The following is a 15,826-nucleotide window of genomic DNA, read 5'->3' on the forward strand; positions in this document are numbered from 1 at the left end:
AGCCTGATTCAGATACTGGCAGATGGGTTACTCCGTCACAGCCGTGACAGATATTCCATCTGCCGAATTCTGAACCCCAAAGGATATAATAAAATTTAGATTTCGTTAGACGGGATCTCCATCAGCGTTGTGATGGATTAACTTGCCAGCCAACATCTAAACCAGACCCCAAGTTTGCTTCTTGTAACCTCAGCATTTTCCCTCTTTCTGGTACAGTAACCAATTTCATCCAATAATGTCCGTTCTTCTTTTAATTTAACACGTTGGCCTGGTTTCAGACTTGATCCCTCGATGAAAGTGTTTTTGGATTTCACTTAATTGCAGTACATAGATGGTTCACCAGTGCCACAGGCTACAGGTGTGAGATGGATGCAGGGATGATACCGAAGACCTCTGCGTACACCAGGATCAAGTGGATTTGTGACTGGTTGGCTTGTCGTCATCTCAGATTCCTTTTGGCTCTTCCAGTGTCAGGCTGTAGAGTCTCAAGGAGGCCACAGTTCAAGGAAATTCTCTGTACCATCTACACAATGGATTTCAACTCCTAATCTGAGTTTGTTGCTGAGTCGTCCACTCATCGGTCACTGAGTTGTTTGTTCTGTATATCATTAACTATAGGTTAGCATGCCTCGGCTGGTCTGCAAGGTCATCAATGCACAGCCAAGGGCAGCACGGATAGGACAGAAGTCCTCACCAAGAGATGGACATATGTCTCAGAGCCGCCTGGAGAAGTTTTATTCACCCTGGCCTAACCCTATTTCAGAAGAGCCGTCAGGATAGAGACCTCAAAGGTGGAGAAGAATACGCAGTAATGTGTGGCCCTCTATGGAGAACATTGTCCCCCTTTAGAAATGGATTCCGCGCCTCTTGAAAGATATAAATGCAGACAAAGTTGTCTCTGACTTCTATTGTCAGTCCCCAGCAAGAAGCACCTTTGTCGGTCCCACGAAGCAATGCCTTTGCTTTGAGTTTTCACATTTTCTTTGTAATCCACAAGCGACTGTCTCCAGGGCCCGCGCTCCGTCTAGAATCTACACAGAATCGAAACCAGCGAAGCTTTTAGAAAGCCAATCAGAAATTGGAATACCGGTTTATCCTTTTGTATCAATCGCCGCCTTCAGCGCTTCCGAGGCAGCCTTCACGGTCCATTCAATGGCCATTCTTTGAGTGTAAGGCGTACATGGCCCGGAGCCAAGACTGTGATTGGGTGCCCAGAAGGGCTGAGGAGGACAAGGGTGCATGCACGTAAGCAGTAAAGGGGGTGGGGGATCTAGACAGAGCAGATTGGCAGACACTGCTGATTTCACTCACTCTCCTAGGGCCTGAGGAGCTAAAGGTACATGTGGGGCAGCGGGGGTCTGCTCAGCACTTACTGATTTGAACCATCACCATTGTGGATAAGGTGTCCACATCCCATCAATCAGGTGTACAGAACTCTCAGATGGACATTTTGAGCAGACCACGACCAGCTTAGAGATGAAACCTATCTTGTTTAATCCCCAACAGGCGAGGACTCACTTCTTTCAAGACATGTTCTAATAACGTGGGGACCTTCCTGTACGTTCTCCTTCCCCTCCGGTTGATGAGTAATCTGGGATGCAGGACTCTAGTGACACAGGGAGAGTTCGACATATATTTGTTTTTTTGCCAATCAAGGGTAGGGGAGGAAATGTGAGAGGCGTGGTCAAACTGTGGGAAGGTGCCTCAGAATTCTAATTTTACATACTATGGGACTAAACCAAGTTACAAGTCTACTGGTACAGTTTATGAAGCTGACAACGTTTGTAAAGTTGGATATTTGCCAGTTTTGTACAACTACACCCGCAGTCAAAATGTCCTTTAAAAAAGTTTTTGTGGGAGATGTTTTCATGGTAGCATGGTCCCTCAAAAAGTTTAATTTGCATTTTTTTGGGATTTCTCACTCTCAGTAAAGTTGGAAAAGTTGAAAAAAATACATATACTGTTTGAAACTAACTTTGCACATTCTGTATATAAACCCCGAGAGTGGACACGCAACGCAGCATGATGGACCAAGACAGGACTCATTCCTCTGAACTTCTCACTCTGCAGACACTTGGTTGGAAAACAGAAGGTGGACCCAAGTGACCTGTAGACCTGGGGGAAGGAGGACTATGTGGGGCAAGAGGCATCAAAGTGCGACCTCCTCTATTGCAGGACCTAGGTCTTCAGATCTTAATGCCAGTATCAGAAGGAGGACTGGTCCTCGGTAGGGATGGTGTCAAGAACCCACTATTCCCATGCTGTTGATCATACTTGACCACAAGACAAAAGTGGAGTAAAGTTTGCATGACCTAGGTCATTGCACATTGAGCAAACGACAGAAACTGTGTGCTCTGAAGCTACCTGGGCGAGCTTCTCTGCCGCAGTCTATAATGTCGAGGACTACGAGATAATGTTGTCGATGACTCCCTGAGTGTCTCTTTACTTTATACCTCCTTACGGTTATGGGGGCGAGGAGAAAGCATTGCATGCCAGTCTCTATCCGACCCGCGGGCATGCAGTGGACCAGGTTTCGTACAGTGGTGTGTGTTCTGACATACTCCACCATCCTGGCTCCTCAGATGTGTCCAAATGAGTGTTATGTGGAGGATGGAATCCTCCCTTGTAAAGCCCTTTATTGAATGTATATTAATACAGCACTCACTACCCCTCGACGAGGCCTGAAATACCAGGATAGCAAAGAAGCCTGGTTTATCGGGGGACACCTCGCGCCCCCATCGCCCTCCCAGGTCACCCTCTCTCTTCCTTGACGTATACCGTATCCCCTTGGCCTCTGCTCCTCTTTTCAACCACATTTCCATATCCAAGCCTGTTCATCCCTCCTTCTCCCCATCTATGTTTACATGTTTACTCCACCCTCTCCCCACCTACACGCAAATATATCCCTCTACGCCTCCATATTACTTGGTACCCCTAACCCACGCTAGGCCCTTGTACGTGTACACCTATATATTCCCTGGTACGTCTCCATCTGCAGGTACCCGAGTATTTCTAACCCTGTCTATACTTCAGTACTTGCAACTTTGCTCCAACTCAAAACCCGCCTATCATTCATTTACATTCTATTCTACCCAGTCTTAGACCCAAGCCCTGAAGGCCCACCTAACCCAGAGTACTCCTAATGTTACACATATCTAAGATCCAGTCTCCTCCTCCTTATTTCTTACCATTCTTCTTCTTACCTGTTTTCTTGTGGGTGTTTCTTGTTCCCTGTGTCCCATATTTCTCTTTTGTTTTTTTGTGGCTCCAAAGTCCTCACATTTTTCGTAGGAAAAGGATTGATTTAATACTCTTGCAATGTACCAAAACTGAGTTTCTCCAGATTGTGGTTGCCCAACTGCTATCATCAATTTAAATTTTTTCCTTCTAAATGAGCAAGAATTGCTGTTCAATCCTTCATTTTTACCCAACGTCCAATCAAGCTTGTTCTTTAACCAGAAACTCCTGATCAAAATGTTCTTTCCCAATCCCGCATCGGATGCTGAATACAGGGCGGCCATCTGGCTGCACATGAACCCGACTACCAACTTTAGATATCCAGGTAAACGTTTTATGTTTCTCGTGGTATCTCTGATCTGTGTCCTCTCCTATGTGATAGGTAGCCCCTTCAGGAGGTGTACCTGGGCCACTCCCTCCCTCACCTCCTGGGTCTGGCTCATTTAGAAAGGACCAGGTGGTATAAGTGGCGTCTGCCTCAGTTTTGGAGGTAATCTGTAAAGCCGCCACATGGGCTCCTGTGATGCGACGGAAAGCACAACTGTTGGGAATGGGAAAGACTTGTAGGTCCCCCAGAGCACAACATAGTTTAAAACCCCTTACTCAGGTAGTGTGGTACTGACTCCAGATATCTCTCAAGACACAAATGGCATGAGAGACTCTCGCGGCACCAGAGGGTGCAAACAGCTGCCAGAGGATGCCCCTGTCTGCTGTAGTACGGGAAGAGTTTCATGACTGGTGCAGTGATTGCAAGACTTCTGGGATCAGTGGTACCACAGACTCCTATGGGTGGGGAAGACGAGGCTTCGGATGGGTTTGTGTCTCCTTTTCTAAGGGTCAGACACCATCCACCTGTGGTTGATGGGGGTGCTGAGCACTTTTGCAGGGAAGGAGGAAAGGCAAGGAAGACAGGTAAGGAAGTCAGGTAAGGAACAAAAGTAAGGAAGACAGCCAAAGAAGGAAGGTAAGGAAGAAAGGTAAGGAAGACAGCCAAGGAAGGAAGGTAAGGAAGAAAAGTAAGGAAGACAGCCAACGAAGGAAGGTAAGGTAAGGAAGACAGCCAAGGAAGAAAGGTAAGGAAGAAAGGTAAGGAAGACAGCCAAGGAAGGAAGATAAGGAAGAAATGTAAGGAAGACAGGTAAGGAACAAAAGTAAGGAATACAGCCAAGGAAGGAAGGTAAGGAAGACAGCCAAGGAACAAAGGTAAGGAAGACAGCTGAGGAAAACAGCCAAGGAACACAGGTAAGGAAAACAGCCAAGGAAGACAGCCAACGAAGACAGGTAAGGAAGACAGGTAAGGAAAACAGGTAAGAAAGACCAGTAAGGAAAACAGCCAAGGAAGACAGCCAAGGAAGAAAGGTAAAGAACACAGGTGAGGAAGACAGCCAAGAAGGCAGGTAAGGAAGACAAGAAAGGAAAATAGGCAAGGAAGACAGCCAATGAAGACAGGTAAAAAAGGCAGGCAAGGAAGATAGCCAAGGAAGACAGGTAAGGAAAACAGCCAAGGAAGACAGGTAAGGAAAACAGCCAAGGAAGATAGGTAAGGAAGACAGTCTCCTCATATATCAAGAGGAGGGAGGAAATAATCGGGGCAGGATCCAACATTAGAACCTTTGATTATCCAATGGGAGATGAGAAACTCAAGAGCCAATGGGAACCAATCCAGTGGTAAAGAAACTGGAGGACCAGAGCCAGGTGTGTGGCCTATAAGAAGTCAGTAGCACATGTGACTTCAGGCCTGTGCTGCAGCAGAGGACCAAGTGCTTACAACCGCCCACCCTCTCCAGCCGTTCTCTTACAGGCTGGATAGAATGGTGACCAGGGACACATGGGACGAGGGGCCTTTGAAAGTCCCAACACCCAGAGGATAACTCATACTGCAGCCTCTTCCTGCAAGTGGGGAACCCTGCTTCATGATAGTCTGTGTCAGGGACTTAGAGTGGAATGAAGGGAACCAAATCTAGAAATTTCTATTCTGGAAAACCTTTTATCGCAACAAAAACAGAAAAATTGACAGATGTACCTCAGCACGGCGTTACTTCCAAATCAGGTGCCAAGTTTGGCCATGCTGGAGTAGATCAGTTTGGTTAGATTTTTGTGATGTGGTAAATTGTTGCCTCTCCCCCAGTTGGGATGTGATCAATCAGCTCACCCTGGTCACATGCGTGGTCCTAGCCTTACACACTCCATCGCTCTGAGGGCCCACCACCACCGTCCCCATTCTGTGTCCAATGACGTGTCAGTGATGGGATGCAGGTGGAGAACAGAGGAGCTGACCTTAAGGGATGCCGTTGGCCATGCTGGCGAGAATAGAAGGACAGAAAGTATGTGATGAAAATAAGGGGGGTGCAGAAGACGCCCCATGATAATGAGCTCAGTGGTGTGTGTTAAATATGCAGAATGCACAAGTGCGCTGCAGATATTTGCACCTCAGGTTTGTGGTATGGTGACACTGACTCCCATTCTAAGACCAAATTGACACCCACCCAGCACAAAACTGAGCTCAAATGGAGCCTCCACCACACTGGTCACCAGTAGGATGTGGTGTAAGTGGGGCCCACTCTGGTCCATCTGTCGGGACATGCCTTGTCACCAGCAGGATACTGTGTGATGGGTCGCTCTGGTCATTCTGACGAGACATGCCTTGTCACCAGAGGATACTGTGTGATGGGGTTGCTGTGGTCATTCTGTCAGGACATGCCTTGTCATTGGCAGGATATGGGGTAATGTAGCATGCTCTATTCATTCTGTTGAGACATGCCTTGTTACCAGCAGGATGTGGTGTGATGGGGTCCACCCTTTGTCATTTTGTCAGGACTTGCCTTGTTACCAGCAGGATGTGGTGTGTGATGGGGTCGGGTCTGTACATTCTGTCGTGACATCACTTGTGATCAAAAGGATGTGGTGTGATGGGACCTGCTCTGGTCCATCTCTCAGGGCATGCCTTGTCACCAGCAGGATATTGTGTGATGGGGTTGCTCTGGTCATTCTTTCGGGATGTGCCTTGTTACCAGCAGGATGCGGAGTGATGGGGCCCGCTCTAGTCCATCTGTAAGGACATGCCTTGTCACCAGCAGAATGCGGTGTGATGAAGTCCACTCTGGTCCATCTGTAGGGACATGCCTTGTCACCAGCAGGACATCGTGTGATGGGGCTTGCTCTAGTCATTCTGTTGGAACATGCCTTGACACCAGCAGAATGGAGTGTGATGGGGTCCACTCTGGTCATTCTGTTGTGACACGCCTTGCCATCAGCTGAATGTGGTGTGATGGGGCCCACTCTTTGTCATTCTGTTGAGACCTGCCTTGTCACCAGCGTAATGTAGTGTGATGGAGCCCACTCTGGTCGTTCTGTCATGACAGGTCTTGTCATCAGCGGGATGTGGTGTGATAGGGCCCACTCTTCGTTGTTCTCTCAGGACTTGCCTTGTCAACATCAGGGTGTGGTTTGTGATGGGGCCCGGTCTGGTCATTCTGTTGGGACCTGTCTTTTCACCGGCGGGATGTGGCTGATGAAGCCCGCTCTGGTCATTCTGTCAGGACATGCCTTGTCACCAGCAGGACGTGGTGTGATGGGACCTGCTCTTGTCCGTCTGTCAGAACATACTTTGTCACAGCCAGAATGTTGTGTGATAGGGTGCGCTCTGGTCATTCTGTTGGGAAACGCCTTGTCACCAGTGGGATGTGGTGTGATAGGGCCTGTTTAGTCATTTTGTCGGGACATGCCTTGTCACCAGCAGGATAAGGTGTGATGGGGCCTGAACTGGTCATTCTGGTTTGACATGGTTCGTCACCAGAAGGAAGTAGTATGATGGGACCTGCTCTAGTCATTTTGTTGGGACATGCCTTGTCACCAGCAGGATGTGGGGTGATGGGGCCCCCTCTGCTCCATCTGTCGGGACATGCCTTGACACCAGCAGGATAAAGTGTGATGGGGCCTGAACTGGTCCATCTGTCAGGACATGACTAGTCACCAGAAGGATGCAGGTGATTGGGCCCCCTCTGGTCCATCTGTCAGGACATGCCTTAACACCAGCAGGACATGGTGTGATGGGGCCCACACTGGTCCATCTGTAGGGACATGCATAGGCACCAGCAGGATGTGGGGTTATGGCCCCCTCAGGCCCATCTGTTGGGACACGCCTTGTCACCAGCAGGATGTGGTGTGATGGAGTCCGCAATGGTCCATCTGTCGGGACAAGCCTTATCACTGGCAGGATATGGTGTGATGGGGCCCATTCTTTTTATTCTGCCTGGACATGCCTTGTCACCAGCAGGATGCGGTGAGATGGGACCAACACTGGTCATTCTGTCCAGACATGCCTTGTCGTCAGTGGGATGTGGTGTGTAATGGGGCCCTCTCTGGTCCATTTGTTGGGACCTGCCTTGTCACCGACAGGACGTGGTATGATGGGGCCCGCTCTGGTCCATTTGTCGGGACATGCCTTGTCATGGTGTAAAGGGGCCCGATCTAGTCATTTTGTTGGGACATGCCTTGTCACAAGCAGAATGTAGTGTGATGGGGACCACTCCGGACCTTGTCAGAGATGCCCCGAGCACCACTATACTGAGTGCTGGAGAGGGGGTTCATCTTATGCACAGCCTCAGCTCCACTCAACCTGCCCTGGATGTCAAAGGAAGGGCTCGGTTCTCTCTGGTACTTCCTGGCCCACCCTGGTGAGTGGAGGACCTCCGAGGTTTCTTGAGAGTATGACTTCTCTCTCATACTTCTTGGCTGCTGAAAATGCAATGGATTGAAAAAAGAAGTACTGGGAGCGGCAGACGGCAGCTTCCTAACCTCTTCCAACCTCACCACCGTCTTCCCCTCAATGGCATACCTGTGTAAACCTTTAGAGCCAGACACCGACTGTTCCTGCCATGATAGGCGGAGCGGGCCATGACAGGCACCAGGCTGACACAACCAGTCTGGCCTCCCTGTGGCGTCCCCAGGATGGGAAGGACCCTCAGGTGGACAGTGCTGGACAGTCCTGATGTTTCCAGCAGCTCCAACCAACAGGGAAAGCACGGGGGAGACAAAGCCGTTTTAAGTCATGGGCAAAGTGGGCGCCGGCCCAGGGCTCAGCCTTTCATGGGGAGTCCTGATAGAGCAGGCTCTGGGACTGCCCAGCCCTGATGTCCTTGAATAATTCTTAAACAGATGGTTGTTTTCTTTAATTTATTTTTATTGTGGGTGATGTGTGAGAGTTTGTTACAGACATTGTGCAGAGAATGACATGTTTATGCTGCATGCAACATCCATAATAGGATGACATATGAGAAACGGAAGGGTGTCACAGAGATTATGTGCAGTAATATTAGTGAGTGACTGCTGTGTTACAATACTGGAAAAATGTCACTATCCCTGAATATTAGATGTAAACACATTTAGAATTTGGACCAGTGACCTGTGCGCTGTCAGTGACCTGGACAAAGAGGGCAGGAAAGAGCAAAGCCTGGATCATAAATTCATAACTGTTCCGAACAGGGGCCCCAAAATAGGTTTGGCCCAGGGCCTCTGAAATTCTTAAGATGTCCCTGACGGGAGAGGCACAGGAGTAGATGGTGTGTGGGGGAACTCTGCCCCCCCTGCCCTCTCCAGAAGGTAAGTTCACCCTCTATGCATCTGGGCGCGCGCCGTGAGGCAACCCTTCTCAGGATGTGCTCGTGTATTTCTAAGCCTGGCATTGAGGCCGGGTGCTTACAACCAGTGCTTAATTTGTGCATGTTGTTTTCAGTGCTGAGCACCAGCACTTATTTTTGAGGGCCGGGGCCTATTCTTCTGTCCCAAGCATTTGCTGCGAGCAAAATACACATTTGGGACAGACGGAGAAAGAGAAAATGGAAAAAGCGTCACAAAGGTATAAAGCAGAAAGCTGCCAGAGTCAGATGAAGGGGCAGGGAGTGGCTTTAAATGGATTGAAGAGGACCGAGATTGCTTCAGGATTACGCTGCCTCAGTATTCTGTGTTCCCACATTTAAATGCAGCAGCCGCGTGTTCAAGAGGAGGGCTTTGGGCACCGGCACGTTTTTATTTACAAAATTAAGCACTGCTTACAGCCAGTGCTTTAAGTGGGCCGGTACTCACCGGTACGGAGTACCAGCACTTTTTTATTTTCTCCCCTTGAGTACCGGAACTTTTCCTCTGAGAAGGAGAGTACCGGTACTCACAGGGGTCCTGGAATTTACACAAGTGGTGCTGCTCATAAATTTCTGCCTTGGCAGCAGTTTCAGTTTCAAATGGCTCTCAGAGAGTGGAAGCCGGGGATGAGTTGCTGTAAGAGCGCCGGAGCAGCGGCTCTTGTTTGTAGGCCTCGGTGAGCTATCTGAGCTGCATTGGAAGTTACAAGGGAAGGGGAAGGGTGTGGCTGCAGGGAGCTATCTTCAGCTTAAAAGGTGATTGTGAAACCTAACGGGCAGGGGTGTGGCAAGCATTGTTCAGGGCAGTGCAGCTTGATTAGTAAGCCCGTTGTTTAAAATCCTGCACATTTTCACCCATCAGCATTTTTAAAGTGAAGGCGTTTGCGTGAAAGAAAATCCCTGCCCTCTCCACCATCTTTCCCGATTAACCTCAAAGAAAAACTACATTAGTGGCAAAATAAATGATTTTTTATTTAGCGTTCTGCAAGTGGCAACCTCTTGCTTTAGATGGAAAACCAGATCCAAACCAATTGTTACATGGAAGATGTTCAATGGAAGATGTGACATTTTCATACATTTTTTAATTTTCGAGGCCAAACCTGTGCATTCTGGGATTTGTAGTTCTTTTTTCATTCTACGCAAGAGATTAAAAAAATCTCAGCAATAAAGCATGTATTGTAAAAATCGGGGATGGATTTAAAATGTTACATAGGAGGCCACTTGGGACTACCAGCCCCTGCTTACATATTTTGTGGGAGTCCACACACATGCATAGAACAAAGATCAACAATGACCATTTTTTTGGTATTTTTTTATGGTGAATACTGAATCCTTCAGGGCACTGCTTCTGGTGCAGGAGCTACAACATTTTTGAGAGCTGCCACTGTCCGGCAGTGTATGTGTAAAAAGACAACATGTGAGCAGTGCTTAATTTGAGCCGGGTGCGGGTGCACCAGCACTTCTCGGGTGCGGGGCACCAGCACTTATTTTTGATACCCGCGACTTATTTTTCTGCCTCAAGAATTTACTGCGAGGAAAAGAGACATATGGGAAAGGCAGAGGAAGAAAAAATCGAAAATGCTTCACAATGGGAGAAAGCAGAAAGCATGTGAGAGATGGAAATTAAAAGCCAAAATGTGCAAGTTTGCAAGCACAGTTATGCCTGTGAGAATGACATGTGGAACTTGTGTTTGTGTGAAACTGAAGGTGATTCAGAGTATGAAATGGATGTGTAAGTCAGGGACATCTTGAGGTTCTGTGGCCCTTGGCCAAACGTATTTAAGGTGCCCCTGTTTGGAACAGCTTTGAATTTATGATCCAGTTTCAGCTCTTTTGTGCCCTCTTTGGCCAGGACACTGTCAGTGCACAGACACACTCGGCGAAATTCTAAATGTGTTTACATCTAGTATTCTGGGAAAGTGACGTGATTTTAAGTTTGTAAGACAGCATCAGCTCACTATGACTATAAATAATCTCTGTGACACCCTCCCTTTCCTCATGTGCGAGGTACTGTTTTGAAATACAATAAACTTTTTTATGGAGGTTGCATTAAACATAAACACAACATTTGCCTGTAAAATGCAAACACCACCTACATTAAAAATATATTATAGGAAAACACTATTTAAAACAGTCTGTTTAAAAATTAGTCAAGGTCATCAGGACAAGACTCTCTCCAGAACAGAGCTGGCTCTATCAGAGGCCCCCCTGGAAGGCTGGATCAACGTGTCTGCCATAATGCGCAGAATGAAACATGCAGATCACAGATTTGTTTATGTAGGTAGCTCAGTTGGTTATTGTTTTTGCTGCAGAGATCCTTGTGTTACCTGTCGTTAAAATCCTTGGGATATAGCTTAATGATTCATGAACCTACATCAAGGAAATACATGAAACAGCAAGGCATACATTGGGAATGTTGCTGTTTTTTCCTCAATACATTGTTATTCTAAGATTGCTAAAGAAGGATTACTTTGGTTAATAATCACCACTTCCTATATAAGTGCTATATAAATGGCCATTAGTGTAATCACTCATGGACAGATATATCGTTCATTCTTGCAGTGCATGCAGATTTCTGGCGTACAAAGCTTAGACTGTCCACAAACCTATCCCCGCCCCTTGCCCCGCCCTTAGCACCACCCATATGCCCACCCCAAACTCCACCCCAGTCCACCACTCTTTTTGGTGAGTACGTGCACTTATTTTTTTCCATTTAAAGCACTGCAAGCAGTGGTTTGGCCTCTGCTAACAATCTCACAAATGACTCTGACCCGGGGGCCTGTTTTATGTCCTGGCAGGGCGGGTGAAGTGGTGTTTCCTCGCCACCTCCCCTTCTGATCTTGTCTTCTTGGCGCAGTCTAGCGCCTCCCGCTGTGGCACCTCAGGGGCCCTGCCCACGCCGACCCTGTGCCTTTAACACAGACTGCTCCTGACACTTTGGGCGCTGCGGTGATGCTTCGTTGATCTCCTGCAGGACATGATTAGATTCAGAACAGCTCCTTAGCGAACACGACATCTGGCGGGAAAAGGTTGTTCCCGCCTCAAGGCGCCGGTGATGTCAATGCTCATAATTGACCATAAAACCCTCAAATACACCGAACAATCATTAACAACGCTCTTGTGCTACAGTTTTAATTTCACGCCCACACCGGTGGCAACCTTTGAATCCTGCTGGAAAGAAGAACATGATGTCAGACTCTTAGCTCAAGGGGTTGGAAGAGCGCGCTGGCCAATCGATGGGTACCGGGGCTGGGGGCGGGGAGGTCTGCAGGAGAGGTGCAGGATTAAACCCGGCCCCAAGGGGCTCCTGGTGGCCAATGTCTCTTGACGTGCATCAATAGGCGCCAGGGAGAAGGGTGGTGGCACGCGCGTGAAGCACCCAGGATGAAACCCAGCCCCCCAACATCTCTTGACCCCACTCAATAGGCGCCAGGTAGGAGAGCGGAGGCTTAGTCTGTGAAGAACCTGGAAGAAAGCAGCTTGAGAGGAGCCTGAATACGAGACCCCAGGGAGCTCCTGGTGGCCATCAAAACCTGACTTCAATTGATAGACAGGTGAGAGGGGCGCTTCTGTGAAGGACCCAGAAGAAGTCCAATCAATAGGCGTCAGGTGGGAAGCGCGTCTAGGAAGGACCTAAAAGAACGCAGCAAGAGAGGGTAAGGATTAAATCCAGCCCCAGGGTGTACCTGGTGGCCAACACCTCTTGACCCCAATCAATAAGCACTGAGTGAGGAAGCGGAGGTGTGTCTGTCAAGAAACTAGAAGAACACACCATGAGAGGTGCAGGATTAAATTCAGTCCCCGGGGGCTCCTGGTGACCAACCAATCTTGACGTGAATCAAGAGGCATCAGCTGGGAGGCACATCTGTAAAGGACCAAAAAGAATCAGCATGAAAGGGCAGGATTAAATCCAGCCCCAGGGGGGCTGCTGGTGCTGTCTCCTGACCTCACTCAGTAGGCACCCAGTGGGATGGTGGAGGTATGTCATCAATATATCGGGCAGCGGGGCACATCTGCATCTATGTACACCCTAGGAGAACACAACATGAGAGATGCAGAATCAGATCAGACCCTACGGCCACCTGGCCACCAACATCTCCTGACCTCAGTCGATAGGCAGATGGCAGGAAGGGACATGTGTGCCTGGAAGACCTCAGTCAATAGGCACATGGTGGGAGGTCACATGCGCGTCTGTGAAGAGCCGATCAGAATGCAGCATGAGAGGTGCAAGAATAAATGAGGCCCCAGGGGGCTCCCAGTGGCCACAAATCCTGACCTTAATTGATAGACACAGTGTGGGAGGTGTGTCTGTGCAGGACCCAGAAGAAGGCAGCATGAGAGGTCCTGGATAAAATCCATCCCAGGCTGGCTCCTGGTCGCAAACATCTTACTTGATAGCCTGAGGGTGAGAGGGAGGAGACTTCGTCTGCGGGGAACTTAAAAGAACGCAGCATAAGAGGTCCAGGATGAAATCCAGCCCAGGCTGGCTCTGGTTCACAAACATCTCACTTGATAGACTGTGGGTGAGAGGGTGGAGGCTTAGCCTATGGAGAACCTAGAGGAAGGCATCATGTGAAGTGCAGGATTAAATCCAGCCCCAGGGGGCTCCTTGTGACGAACAACGTCTGACCTCACTCAATAGGCACTGGGTGGGAAAGCGGAGGCACATCATCCATACATATCGGGCAGGATGGCACAGGGGCATGCATGTAGAACCTAGGAGAACGCAACATGAGAGATGCAGAATTAAATCAGATCCTATCGGCTACCTGGCCACCAACATCTCCTGTCCTCAGTCGATAGGCAGAGGGAAGGAAGGGATAGGTGTGTCTGGAGGACCCAGAAGAACACCCCACGAAAAGTGCAGGATTAAATCAAGCACCAGTGGGCTCCTGATCACTAGCATCTCCTGACCTCAATCAATAAGCACCTGGCAGGAGGATGAAGACACATCATCAATATGCACCGAGGAAGTGAGCACATGAGCATCTATGTAGAACCGAGAAGAATGCAGCATGAAATGCGATAGCAGGCACCATGTCACCAACATCTCCTAACCTCGAAACATCAGTGATTATTCCCTTAAAAGGTGATTTATTTACTGTAGAAAAATAAAATGTGCAGACTTGCAGTATCACCTTCACTGAGCGATCATGCCAATACAACTTAAAGCCGTCAAGACAATGACATTTAGCGTCACGCATGTGAACCTTTATAACGAGTAGTAAATAGACGTGTAAAGACCCTTGCAAAATGTTAGTAAATGTAGGCTTTAGAGTTATTAAGCTCAGTGTTTGCAAGTGCCTCTTAGGGAACTTTGTGCAACCTGAGAGCCACCCGGTCAATTTGACCGGTCACATTTCATTGGTTCACCTAAACCTGTCATCAGCCTGAGCTGGGCACAATGAGGATGTCGGAGTCTGTTATAATAAGAACCATCTTCTGCAGTGCCATGAAGAGTGTCTGTCCTGCACTTATGTGGTGCTGGACATACTCTCACCAGTCTTTAGTGCTCGTAAAGTCTTTACAAAACAGAAACATTATCTTTACTTTCCCACCTAAAATCGAAATTTACACTCTCAATTAAAGTCTACATTTTTTGCAGGCTATCTTTTTCCAGTGCTAAGAAACCACTTTAATTAATTATAGTTCAGCTTTATAATACTCTACAGAACAAATTAAAACAATATAACAATATAAAGCTATTGTTGATTATACCACCAACCCATGTTTATTTGCATGTACCTGTGGCAGCACACAGATCGTCCTCTTAATTAATGCCACTTTGTTGTACAGATTCCACCTTTTTGATTCAGGCACTAATTTTCCACTGTGGTCCAGATTTAAAATATATTTTGTGCTGTGCAGAGTGTGGACCTCCAGCTCCCACACTATAACAAGCCACCTCATGGTGATCTGTGTGAAACACACACGATCTACAAATAAGACGATTGTGAAAAGTGCCACAGTGTAAGGAATGCTTTCCACCCTCAAAAAGCCTGCGCTGCGCACAGGACAGACTCTGCAAGTGTAAAATAAACCTAATCGCACTGCATATAATAAAAAATGACATTGTGAGTCGCAGGAGTCTTTGTGGTTCACCGGTTAACATGCTGATTCTTTGTGATTGTCAAGCAGCAGGGCTTGGCTAAGAGGAGTGCCGTCCTTATTTGAGATCACAACAAAGTGTGGCAATAGACTGCATCATTCGTGCGGGAATGATCTGCTCTTGTCATTAGGTCATAACTGCCACAGTGGAAGCTGTCTGGGAAGGACTGGGAGCTGTGGACATCAGGAAGGGCAGACAGTGGTGCCATGGAGCCCCGCCTGCTTCCCTCGATATCCTCCCACAGTGTGCAGCCTTTCAGGACAGACAGCATCAGCTGTGGTCAGAGCTTGTAGACACTTTCTGACACAGAGGGGGGCTCCAGAGGAGTATATCCCTCTCATTGTCATGCTATTGGCTCAGCAGCTGCTGGCAGGGAGTATTTAGTGAAAGCAGAAGCCATCTGAAAAGAAGGATTCCCACTGAAAGCAACAGAACCCAAATGATAAATGCTTTCTCGTACAATGCTGTAAATGGGTATCCTAATGCACTATGATGTTTGTGTGATATTTTTTAATAAAGCATTTTTTACAATGCAGTCACCATGGAAAATAATAAACAAATGTAGTTATTGAAAGTAATGTCCTGACAATTTTTAAGTTTACACACTGTGTTGACTATGTTTTACTTACTCTTTTATTTAACATGATGCTTCTGCTGCTTTTAGCTGTCCCCCTTTAGCTTGTGCTTATTGACAGCATCATTCCTGCTGTCGGTCAGCACATGTGGTAAGCTTGTGTCTCCCTATGGAAATGCCCGGTGTGATCCAAAAAACCTTGCACAGCATAAGTCGGCCTACTGCGCCAAATAATTTCCACCATACCACCAGACCAAAGTTAAACATTTT

General features: G+C 47.8%; 1 long non-coding RNA gene across 1 annotated transcript in view; it reads left to right on the plus strand.

The window, feature by feature from the left end:
- Positions 1–15,826, plus strand: part of LOC138265230 (uncharacterized) — a 119,883-nt gene that overhangs the window by 75,252 nt on the left and 28,805 nt on the right. The window lies entirely within an intron of this gene.

The sequence above is a fragment of the Pleurodeles waltl genome, chromosome 11 (genome assembly GCF_031143425.1).
Source record: "Pleurodeles waltl isolate 20211129_DDA chromosome 11, aPleWal1.hap1.20221129, whole genome shotgun sequence".
Taxonomy (NCBI): domain Eukaryota; kingdom Metazoa; phylum Chordata; class Amphibia; order Caudata; family Salamandridae; genus Pleurodeles; species Pleurodeles waltl.